Here is a 12,000-nt window from a genome sequence, read left to right on the forward strand (position 1 = left end):
TGAGGTTCGCCGAACCCCACGAACCTAGTTCGCGAACCAAAGGTTCGTCTGGTTAAGAACAGCCTTTACGGTGGCCTGGCGTAAAATAAAAATAAATGTTCTTGCAGCACGTACTCATAAAGATACAGAAAGTAAGTGCTTGCTGTAGGAATTGTCGTTATCGTTCATTCTTTATCGTTCACAATCATTAATTGCTTGTAGATCTCACAAGCAGAAACACTTTGCAGCCAACAGATATATATGTCACAGCGTTCAAGGTTTCGTTTCTTAGGTGCATTTTAGTTGTAAGTGGGCGAACTTTAAGCAATATGGCCTTTTTTCCAGATCCATGATGATAAATATAGGTGGTATGACATTATTCCAATGTTACTGGACTGGAGATTTTGTTCCGAACCGGTGAAAAATCTCCTGTTCCCTGGAGCGCCATTGTTGTATTTCCAAAACAAGCGTTGACGGTATTTGAAGATTCGTGCGCAGCTAAAATTAGACGTACAGTGAATGTTGACGAGTTTTTACCACGAGTGCGCATGCTCAGATATGTACACAACGTTTTAACTCTTCAAAGCGCATGCTCAGATATGTACACAATGGTTTCCTGGGTTTTTCCACAGCTTTACACCACCTTTTACCATATATGGAAATTAAAAATGACGCGCTTGACCATATAAGGAACATAAATTGCAATCAAAGAGTGTCCTGCAGTCGAGGCAGCTAAATTGAAGACGCTTGTTTTGGAACCTCGATCTCTTCTAAAGCCTCGTGCAATCTATTACGTCAAAGCAAAGAAACGTCACTCTGAAAGTGTTGCGTGACGTGTTAGTTCTAAAAAATCATCGAGGGTAATTAGCGAGCGCAATTTGTTTTTGTATAATGACGTTTGTCTCTGTGACTTTGGCATCATAAGCAGTGGAAAAACAGATCCCTGCCAGACTTGCTTGACATGACCTCATTTACATGATATACACACATGTGAGTTGAACGATTATTATCTCAGAGTGTCTCTCTCACGTATGTAGGATAATTGTCGATAACCACTCGCTAAAAAAGCCATTAACCACCTGCTGGCGAGGCGCATTGATACAACCTCACTAGTCTCGGTTAGCTTTGAGGGTCATTTTACAAGTAGGAAATATGAAGGCCAACGAAATACCGAGACCATAGGGTATGCGAAGTGATGACGTCGAATACGTGACGTAAGTTGATGCATGAATTCTTCCGGACTACGTCAGTCAATTCCAAAGATCGGTTTTGTGATGAAAAGAATTTGTTTTAGAGTTTGCTGTCCAGAGACCCGTCAAAAAAGAAGGTAAAATGTATGTGAAACAAAACATAACAGGAGCATAGTGATGAATACAGAGACATATTTCTTGGGACTTGACCCTTGCAGGTAGGTGGACTGAAAGTAGTGTGTGAACAGAACAGAACCAATTCTGTCTGTTTACCATCGCATGAAAGCAGGAAAGAGATCGTCGTCAGATTGAATTACAATAACATTAACGTGCTTCCATTTGAAACTTCTCGGTCTTCATCGTGGATTGACGCCCTCCCAAAGTCTAATTTAAGCCCTCCGTCGCTTCGCTCCGTCGGGCTTCAATTAACTTTGGTCGGGCGTCAATCCACGATGACGACCTCGAAGTTTCAAATGGAAGCATGTTAATGTGTAATTGATTATCCAGTGTTTCTCTGGGCAATCATTGTGAGGTGTTCTATTTTTGTTGAGAGCGCGGAGATGTTTGACCAACCATTTTCCTTTCTGAATCTAAAGAATTAGTTAACAACAACAACACCAGTAACACAGATACATGAAGCAGTGTGACAATAATTATTGGAAACACGTAATGCAGCGTGTGTGTGTGTGTGTGTGTGTGTGTGTGTGTGTGTGTGTGTGTGTGTGTGTGTGTGTGTGTGTGTGTGTGTGTGTGTGTATGAGTGCGCGTGGTTGTTTCTCTTCGTGTATGTTGGGTGGTGGTGGGTGTGAGTTGATGAGTGAGTACGTATGCTTGATTGTGCCACAAAGGAAATATTTTTGAAATTGAATCGCAAAATCAAATGTTTCAATTAAGGAAAACAAGAACAACCCAAAAAACACCCAGACAAAAATGGAAAACAAAATCCGACTTCTGATCAGTTCATGGAGGAAAAAGTGGCAATTTGGATTAGTTCGGTCGACGCTTGTGTAAAGAGGTTCCTGTTTGATGTGAAGTTAATTTTTACTTTGTATGCATGAGGATCTAGCCATCCCTCTCTCTCTTTCTTTTCTCTCTCTCTCTCTGTGTCTCTCTCTCTCTCTCTCTCTGTCTCTCTCTCTCTCTCTCTCTCTCTCTCTCTCTCTCTCTCTCTCTCTCTCTCTCTCTCTCTCTCTCTTTGTGAATAGGAAACTGCAATTATGGTTGAGCGTTTTCGAATAATGCAATTGTTTTTGTCTTTTTATGCGAATATAAAGTGCATTCTTCGTCTTCTTTGGCCATTGTAAAACTGCGCTTCCTTTGTCATTTTTTCTTTAATGTCCTTGAAATGTTTTCACTTTGAACAATTCTGAAACTGCATTCTTTTTGCAAGTTAGCCATTGTGAGATTACGAGAGTTTTCTCTTTGCCATTGTGATACTGCAGTCGCTTAGTACTTTAAGCTATTGTGAAACTGCAGTCTCCGCATCCTTTTGTCAATGTGACACTGCATCTTTTGGATAATGTGAGACTGCAGTCTCTGCATCTTTGGTCAAAGTGAAACTGCAGTCTCTTTTCTCTTTGTCCATTGTAAAACTGCAATCCCTACATCTTGTTGCCAATGTGAAACTGCATTATCTACGTTTCTAGGACAATTTGAGACTCCAGCGGCTGCATGCTTAGGCCAATGTTGTTACACTGCATCTGTTGGACAATGTTAGACTGCAGTCTCTGCATCTTCTAGACAATGTGAAACTGCAATCTCTGCATCTTCTAGACAATGTGAAACTGCAGTCTCTACTTATTTTAGACAATAAGAAACTGCAGTCTCCGCATCTTATAGACAATGTGAAACTACAGTATCTGCATCTTATAGACAATGTGAAACTACAGTATCTGCATCTTATGGACAATGTGAAACTGCAATCTCTGCATCTTCTAGACAATGTGAAACTGCATTCTCTACTTCTTTTAGACAATGTGAAACTACAGTCTCTGCATCTTACAGACAATGTGAAACTGCATTCTCTACTTCTTTTAGACAATGTGAAACTGCAGTCTCTGCATCTTATAGACAATGTGAAACTGCAGTCTCTGCGTTTATAGACAATGTGAAACTGCATTCTCTGCATCTTATTGACAATGTGAAACTGCAGTCGCTGCATCTTACAGACAATGTGAAATTGCAATCTCTGCATCTTCTGGACAATGTAAAACTGCAGTCTCTGCATCTTATAGACAATGTAAAACTGCAGTCTCTGCATCTTATAGACAATGTAAAACTGCAGTCTCTGCATCTTATAGACAATGTAAAACTGCAGTCTCTGCATCTTATAGACAATGTAAAACTGCAGTCTCTGCATCTTATAGACAATGTAAAACTACAGTCTCTGCATCTTATAGACAATGTAAAACTGCAGTCTCTGCATCATATAGACAATGTAAAACTGCAGTCTCTGCATCTTATAGACAATGTAAAACTGCAGTCTCTGCATCATATAGACAATGTAAAACTGCAGTCTCTGCATCATATAGACAATGTAAAACTGCAGTCTCTGCATCATATAGACAATGTAAAACTGCAGTCTCTGCATCATATAGACAATGTAAAACTGCAGTCTCTGCATCTTATAGACAATGTAAAACTGCAGTCTCTGCATCATATAGACAATGTAAAACTGCAGTCTCTGCATCTTATAGACAATGTGCCAGATAGCCGTCTCTACTACTTCTAGACAATGTGAAACTGCAGTCTCTGAATCTTCTAGACAATGTGAAACAGCAGTCTCTGCATCTTCTAGACAATGTGAAACTGCAGTCTCTGCTACTTCTAGACAATGTGAAACTGCAGTCTCTGCATCTTTTGAACAATTTGCCAGATAGCCAGATTGAGTGCCTATAATGGCATAGTCAGTTTGAATGTAATGACACGGGTATTAAGTTAGAATACGAACATTGGCGCAACAGATTTTTGCTAAGTTTAGATTGTGTCTTCTTCGAGCCCTAACGTGAAAACATACTATATGGCATTTATGTTTACTCTTTGACTGCAGTTACTCTTCCTTATGTGGTCAAATGCGTCATTTTTAATTTCCATACTAGATAAAACGTGGTTTATGTCTTTGGTAAAAACGTGGAAACCATGCTGTAACTTTCTGAGCATGCGCTTTTAAAAGCTTAACTTTTGTGTAATTATCTTATCACGCGTACTCGTTGAAATTAACTCCACTCTTTATTTTTAGCCGGCTGAGCAAGAATCTTCAAATATCAACGCTCGGAAACAAAAATGACACCCAAAGCACAATACGATTTGTCACTGGTTCGAACCAAAATCTCCAGTCCTATACCCCTGGACTGTTTTTCATACCATCTCTATTTGCTATCATGAGCCTTGTGGAAAGGATATTTCCAACATTTTGTCTGTTTACACTCCCCAAAAAAGAAACCTTGAAAGCTAAAATTCCTGTCGTTTCCACCAAAGTGTTCCACTGTACTTGTGAGAGCATTGGTTACGTCAAATGTTGGAAATGTGCGTTTTTTGTTTCTTCTCCAAAATACGTCATGATTGACTGATGTGGTGTTTCTCCAGATCGTTGTAGTGTGAATTGCGGTAAACTGAATTGACAAAATGCAGTCTGTGTAGTAGCTTAAGGGGGTAAAATAACATACAAATAAACTACATCAAACCGTTGGAAATGTTCTGGTTAACTAGCGGATTTAATGTGGCAATAAACATTGTAAATGGACAATTTCATCGGTACACGGGCAATTACACACAGTTCGTGATGAATTAATCTCTCGCACATAATGTATTCTCACGGCGTAAATATTGTCAGCCCACTCATTCACCGTGCTCAAGCACATCCGGGGAAATGAAATATATGATAGAATCTACACGACTAAGAGCTCTCAAGACAAATTGGACAGGAGGCAAGATAAGATTATGGATGAAATTACTTTTGGACAGATATGAATCTCGCCGTTTCAGAGGAGCCGGTTTTATTGGCTGGAAAGTTCCAGTTGGCCTACTTTTTTTGCGTTGAGACGAGCGTCGCGTGCTTTTTTCCCCCACCGAAATTAACATCAAGAACGGGAAATATTTTTTGAGATATTGGAGAGTAGGAAATGGTCCTGTTTTTGATTGTCGTATCGGCTGTACGCCAGTCTCAATCTCGACCTCTCTCCCCATTGACAGAGAGACAGAGAGACAGAGACCGAGAGACACAGATAGAGAGAGAGAAATCGGAAGTCGAAGTCAGAAGTCGGACATTTTATTTGTTTGGCATCCGGCCAATAACAAGAGAGATGGAGAGAGAGAGAGAGAGAGAGAGAGAGAGAGAGAGAGAGAGAGAGAGAGAGAGAGAGAGAGACAGAGAGAGAGACAGAGACAGAGACAGAGAGAGACAGAGAGAGACAGAGAGAGAGAGAGACAGAGGCAGAGAGACAGATACACAGAGAGACTGACAGACAGAAACAGACAAACAGACAGAAACACCGACAGACTGACCGACAAACTGACCGACAGGGTTTGACTAAACCTTCATTTACTTTAAGGGTCACTCAATTATACGAAGCCAATGAATCTGTTTCGTGGTACATCAAATCAATTTTGGGACCGACGGGAGGCTAGCAGCTAGTCTATCGGGCGAGCATTGGCCGTTGTAGTCAGATCCTCTTAGAGACTGAGTTGTCATGCTAGTAGCTGTTCACTCTTCCAGCCAACTCATTAATTTTCCCGTATCCTGCCCCCATCTTGCAGCAAATCGTCTTAGGTTTGTATGTGCAAGCTCTTGTAAGGTCTCTGGAGATTTTTGTTTTCCTTCATACCTTTTTTTCTGGAAAGGCGATATGGGCAAGATCGGCTGAACAGAAACCTCAATATTAAAAAACAAAGGAATGATGTACTCACCAATACAAGGACAGCACAATACAACACTAAATCAAAATTTCGTTTATAAAAACTTTAATATAAAGAAACTTTATGATTATCTACAACCTGTAAATCAAGCTAGATAATCAACGTCTCAGACTGTTCTCCAGCCTTAGTTTCCTATCATCACGACGCGTCAGAGTGAAATTTTACAATGGGAAATGCGTTCAAAACAGCCGGAAGAGCCTTCCCAACAAAGACAGCTTCGGATGTGCTTTTTTTCTGTCCGTATCTGTCCCAGAAAAAAAGATAGTCTCAACATTTATGTACAAGAAAATGGTGTCAGCAACAACAGACACTTCCGGAATGAATTAAACTGGCTGCAGCCAAGCAGCGTCAGCTGTCAACAACAAAGCAGTCTCCTATTTCTTGCGGGCGCATTGTCCCAGAAATAACCATTAACTATGTACAATTTGCCACAACAATTTAACAGGGGCTTGTCAAAGAACGCAGGAATCGCAACATCTTCCGCATTACTTCATGCTCCAACCTTATAAGGCGGTAAGTCCTGTGTCTGATGTCGTCGCTGTTCTTAGTGATACAGTACATATTTATTCAGCAATTCATGAGAACTTGGTGAAACTGATGTCTTTTTTTTTACCAAGATTCTTCATTTAAAGTAACCATGTTATTCTTAGATGAAATAACGAGTAACACAGTAAAATTATTAACACATGCACGCACACACGCACGTACAAGCACACACACACACACACACACACACACACACACACACACACACACACACACACACACACACACACACACACGATCATACGCATGAACATACGCACACCCTCTCACACGAACACACACACACAAACACACACACACACACACACACACACATATATGCAATCACACACATATGCAATCACACACACACACACACACACACACACAAACACACACATACACACACTCATATGCACACGGAATTAATCAGAGGCGGAAGGTCAACATTCATAACTCTTCTGTAAGATTCGTTCCAGTTAACACATTTTTCGCATCACTCTCCCTTTCGCCTCAACTCTTGCACCCTACAAAAAGAACATTCAAATTCCTTCGTGAAAGGCTGATGTCAGCCAACGCCTTGGATTTCAAAAGCTGACCAAAACTTTGGGATCGACCCACTCACGCCCGATTAAACTGTCCTCTTTGCCGAGGGCCATTTTGATTTATCGGGTCTCGGCGTCAAACTTGTCTTGATTTTGAGCCATCAATCCCACAGGATTTAACGAAAAAGAAGCTAAAATAGGAGGTGCTAGAAAAGAGAAGACTGAGGATGAAATAGGTTAAAAGGTCTTTATTTTTCATTTTTTATTTTTTATGTTTTATGGTTGCTTTGAGACGCAACCAAAAGAAGCAGAACATTAAGGATATTTTTTGTTTTTATAAATTGTTCGTTTTTTTCCGTTTGCAACTTTTCTCTGCTCCCGTATGTTGCGACACGTGTTTTGTGTGCTTTTAGTTTTGTTTTGTTTTGAATTGTATGTAATTGTGTTACTTTTGATGTATTTATGCCTGTCAAGACCAAAAGCACACTGCCGAAGAACGCAAAGAGAAAAAATATCCCTGTTTTGGACATAACAAAGCAAAATGCATGGTTATCTCAAGCTATTCTTCAAATCGAAGCAACTCTGGTACGTTACAATTACTTAAGAGCCATTGTTTAGCACAACACGAAGTCGTGGAGTCTTTTTTGCGTTGCTTGATCTGGTATTAATGAAAGGTCAATATTTTGAAGCAGAAGAGAGGACAGAAGCTAGTCCATTTAGCTACCATCTTAAATAAGAAGTTCACAACGAAAATAGAAGAGAAATGAAATGAAATAAATAGCAAAGCAAACGTGCTTTTTGCTGTCGATACAGTAAACACACCTGTGCTTTATTAAATGCGCAATCATTCCCGTCAAAACTGTTTCTGCTCACTTTCTGTCCAGATCTGTCCAATGGGACACGACCAGCCACCTTAAATTCATTGTTTAGGAAAAGTATTCATTACAAACAAAAAATCCTATCGCACACAAAATAAAAAAATCGGGACCATGATCTCTGGCATCTGTAAAAGCAGCGGCACGGTCTTATCCTATGTAAAAGTCTGATCAGATCTGAGACGAGGAGCCAGATCTTACACGAGAAGGACTGTTATGTCTTTAATATTGCCAAGCAGCTGTAAGTGAAGACGGTAGCTAGTCCATTTACTTAGGCCTAACATCTTGAATCAGATTTTTGACAAAGAAAGCAAAAAAACAGAAAAATGACCAAAAATAGAAGCCAACCGTCTTTTTGTCAATGCAGGAAACAAATCTATGCTTGATTTAATTATTTCACAACCCAGTACACTCGACTAAACTTTATACTTTGCACCGACAGAGGTCGAATTACTATACAAGGTCGAATGAGTCGAGCAGACAGTGAACTCCGGTGATCGATACAAAGGCATTTTCATTGGACTAGAAGGTACCTATTGAGGAAAACATTAATTAAACAAAAATCCGTCGTTATTGTGCGTGTGAGTGTGTGTTTGTTTGTGTGTGTGTGTGTGTGTGTGTGTGTGTGTGTGTGTGTTTGTGTGTGTGTGTGTGTGTGTGCGCGTTATCTCTCTCTCCCTCTCTCTCTCTCTCTCTCTCTCTCTCTCTCTCTCTCTCTCTCTCTCTCTCTCTCTCTCTCTCTCTCTCTCTCTCTCTCTTTGAGGCCTCTTCGTCTTCTCCTTCATTTTACGCGTGTATTACTTTGCCTTTGCAGTAGACGACTATTTTTGTTTGTTTATTTGTGTAAAACATGTAGTCATCCTTGGAAAAAAACAGCACGGTTTGCCTAGTGGTAAGGCGTCCGCCCCGTGATCGGGAGGTCGTGGGTTCGAACCCCGGCCGGGTCATACCTAAGACTTTAAAATTGGCAATCTAGTGGCTGCTCCGCCTGGCGTCTGGCATTATGGGGTTAGTGCTAGGACTGGTTGGTCCGGTGTCAGAATAATGTGACTGGGTGAGACATGAAGCCTGTGCTGCAACTTCTGTCTTGTGTGTGGCGCACGTTAAATGTCAAAGCAGCACCGCCCTGATATGGCCCTTCGTGGTCGGCTGGGCGTTAAACAAACAAACCAAATCCTTGGAAACGGGTAAACAAACCCCCCACTCTCCACCCCCCAAACACATACACACACAACCACACACACACACACACACACACACACACACACACACACACACACACACACACACACACACGAACAATGAGAGAGAGAGGGGTGAGAAAGCGGGTCTGCCTTTGAGGTATGTGAACACGTCCATTGCATTGTGGACTTTGGTTTCATCGTCGGGGAGCTAGTACTGAGGTTTTTGTTCTGTCGTGACTACGGGCTGACGCTCATTTCCGCTTAAACCGGAAGCTTGTGTCTTCCTCCCTCGCACCCAGGTTTATTTTATTTTATCTGATTCTTTTTCACCTTGTTGACGCACGGACTAAAACCGAGGACACTGTTACTGACAGCTTCTTCGGTTTTTTTTCTTTTTAAATGTGAAAGTGCATGGGACCTTGTCTGCAGTATTTAACCTATGTTTGTTTTTTTATTGATTTGTGTGGTGTGTGTTTTATTAAACTTTTTTTTTTAAAGAATGTGATGGTGAAAACAAGACATTGACGAGAAAACAATGTGTGTATTGCACGTATGTCTAGTGACAAACAGGCAACGGAAGGCAATACAGGGGGTGGCATTATCAGGGCTCCCCACGAATGCCCGTTCAAGAGGGTCCCGGGACCCCCACTTTTAATGTTTAGAGGGTCCATGGACCCCCTTAGCAGAGTTTTAGAGGGTCCCAAGAGTCCCGAGTCCCCAAACCCCCTATTTACATAATTATAACGCATTGTGATCGCGAATAATGTGATATAAACTGGGTTTTTTTATTACCAGAATATTCGAGGAGGACACTTCAACTATACCAAGTCAAATACAACACACACGAACACTTTGTTCCCGCGTAAAAATGAGATAATTTGTGTTTGCACTTTGCCTTAGCTGACGACTAAAGTCTGAAAAGAGTATACGGGATGCACGACCGAGGAAATTGAGTGCGTCGCGGGACCCGCTCTTTGTAGGTTTAGTGCGTTCCGGGACCCCCTCCATGCATTTCTAGTACGTGATTTCGGCTTCTAGTGCGTATAGGACGCAGGGACGCGCTTAATGGGGAGCCCTGATTATGCCTCACAAAAACCTGAATTAGAAACACACCAAGGAGTCTGAAGTCAGAAGTCGAAAGTAGGAACATGTTATGTGCAAGGAATCCGGTCAATAACACGACTGCAGCGAGGTTACACATGTTAAAAGTCAAACATTTGAATGAACAAGCTGTTACAGCAAAAAGATGTTCATAAATCGTGAAAAAGTGCATTTTTCAGAAAATTAGTGCGAGCTCGTAGACCTTTCTAAGTATATGGTTTCAGCTGTCTTACTGTTTTCAGTTGTAGAACATAACAATTGACACATTATATATAAACAAGGCAGTATTCCGATAATACTGTAATGCTACACATTCACGTCCGATCCTATTTCCTGGAGGACACACAAGTAGGAAATTAACTTTTGTTTTTAATTACCAACATGACCATTGGTAACTTTAAATATGGGAAAAAGTTAGATTTGGGTGTATTATTCATTTCTCACAGCAAAATCAATGTAAGCTAAAATAAGTTCTTAATATGCTCAAAACTTTCATTTCTATTAGTGATGTCGATTGGTTTTGGATCTGTCTAAGCTGATAAGCGTTACCATTCTTTTTTTCCCCACAGATCACAATGAACTCGTTCCGATTTGAGATAATGATACTGTTTTGGCTCGGCTTCATTAAAGTAGGCTTTTCTGCATCGAGCTTATTTCTCTCCCTTGTATTACCTTTCCCTTCTGCCTCCATCAATCAATCCCCCCACCCACCCCACCCCCACCCCACCCTGCCTACGCCCCTCACCCATCAGCACCGCCCCATATAGCCATTTACATAAGGTTAATAGCACAGTGACCAACGATTATTCAAATAAATAAGCTTGGAATTAAACGAAAACATTCCCCTCAGAACTAACACTCGACAAACATGAAGGTTGTTGTATTTTGTTTGTTTTCTTTTGGGAGAGAAGGGGGGGGGAGGTGTTTACGTATAATTTGAACCTCTTTATTCTATCTGTTTATATTTATTCTTTTCTTTATGAACGGAACAGAAAGGGGGACTTGCCATCTTGTATCTTCCAGTATCTCAAAAAATAAGCATCTGCATGATATTTTCTGTTATTGACAGGTTTTATTTTTAGAAGCGAAAGAAATTCAAAGCTAGGTGTAATGAAAATGTACGAATGTGTGCCTTGTGTCTGTGGATGTGGTAATGACGATGTTGATGACAACAGCAGCTAATAATGTTAACAATAACGACGACGATAACGACGACGACGATAACGACGACGACGACGATGACGATGATGATGATGATGATGATGATGATGATGATGATGATGATGATGATGATGATGATGATGATGATGATGATGATGATGATGATGATGATGATGATGATGATGATGATGATGATGATGATATATATATATGTAGAGGTTACACGCCGAGTCTCAGTGATTATTAAAAATAATGGTCGAAGTTAGCGGATCATGAAAAATGCGAGCTTTAGCGAGCTTTTTCATGACCGCGAACTGAGACCATTATTTTTTATAATCACTGAGACGAGGTGTGTAACCTCTTTATTCCTCCTTTCTTCAGTTATTCAAAGAAAACAGGAGTTTTTGTGCGAAAGTTTGATCGAATCCTATTCACTCAACCAGTCAACCTGCGCAGGCGATCGATTAATGCGCGGTTGTATAGTTCCGTGCAAGTCATTCCATTCTTGTCAGTTTTCCTATTTTGG

This window comes from Littorina saxatilis, linkage group LG1 (genome assembly GCF_037325665.1).
Source record: "Littorina saxatilis isolate snail1 linkage group LG1, US_GU_Lsax_2.0, whole genome shotgun sequence".
In the NCBI taxonomy this organism is placed as follows: domain Eukaryota; kingdom Metazoa; phylum Mollusca; class Gastropoda; order Littorinimorpha; family Littorinidae; genus Littorina; species Littorina saxatilis.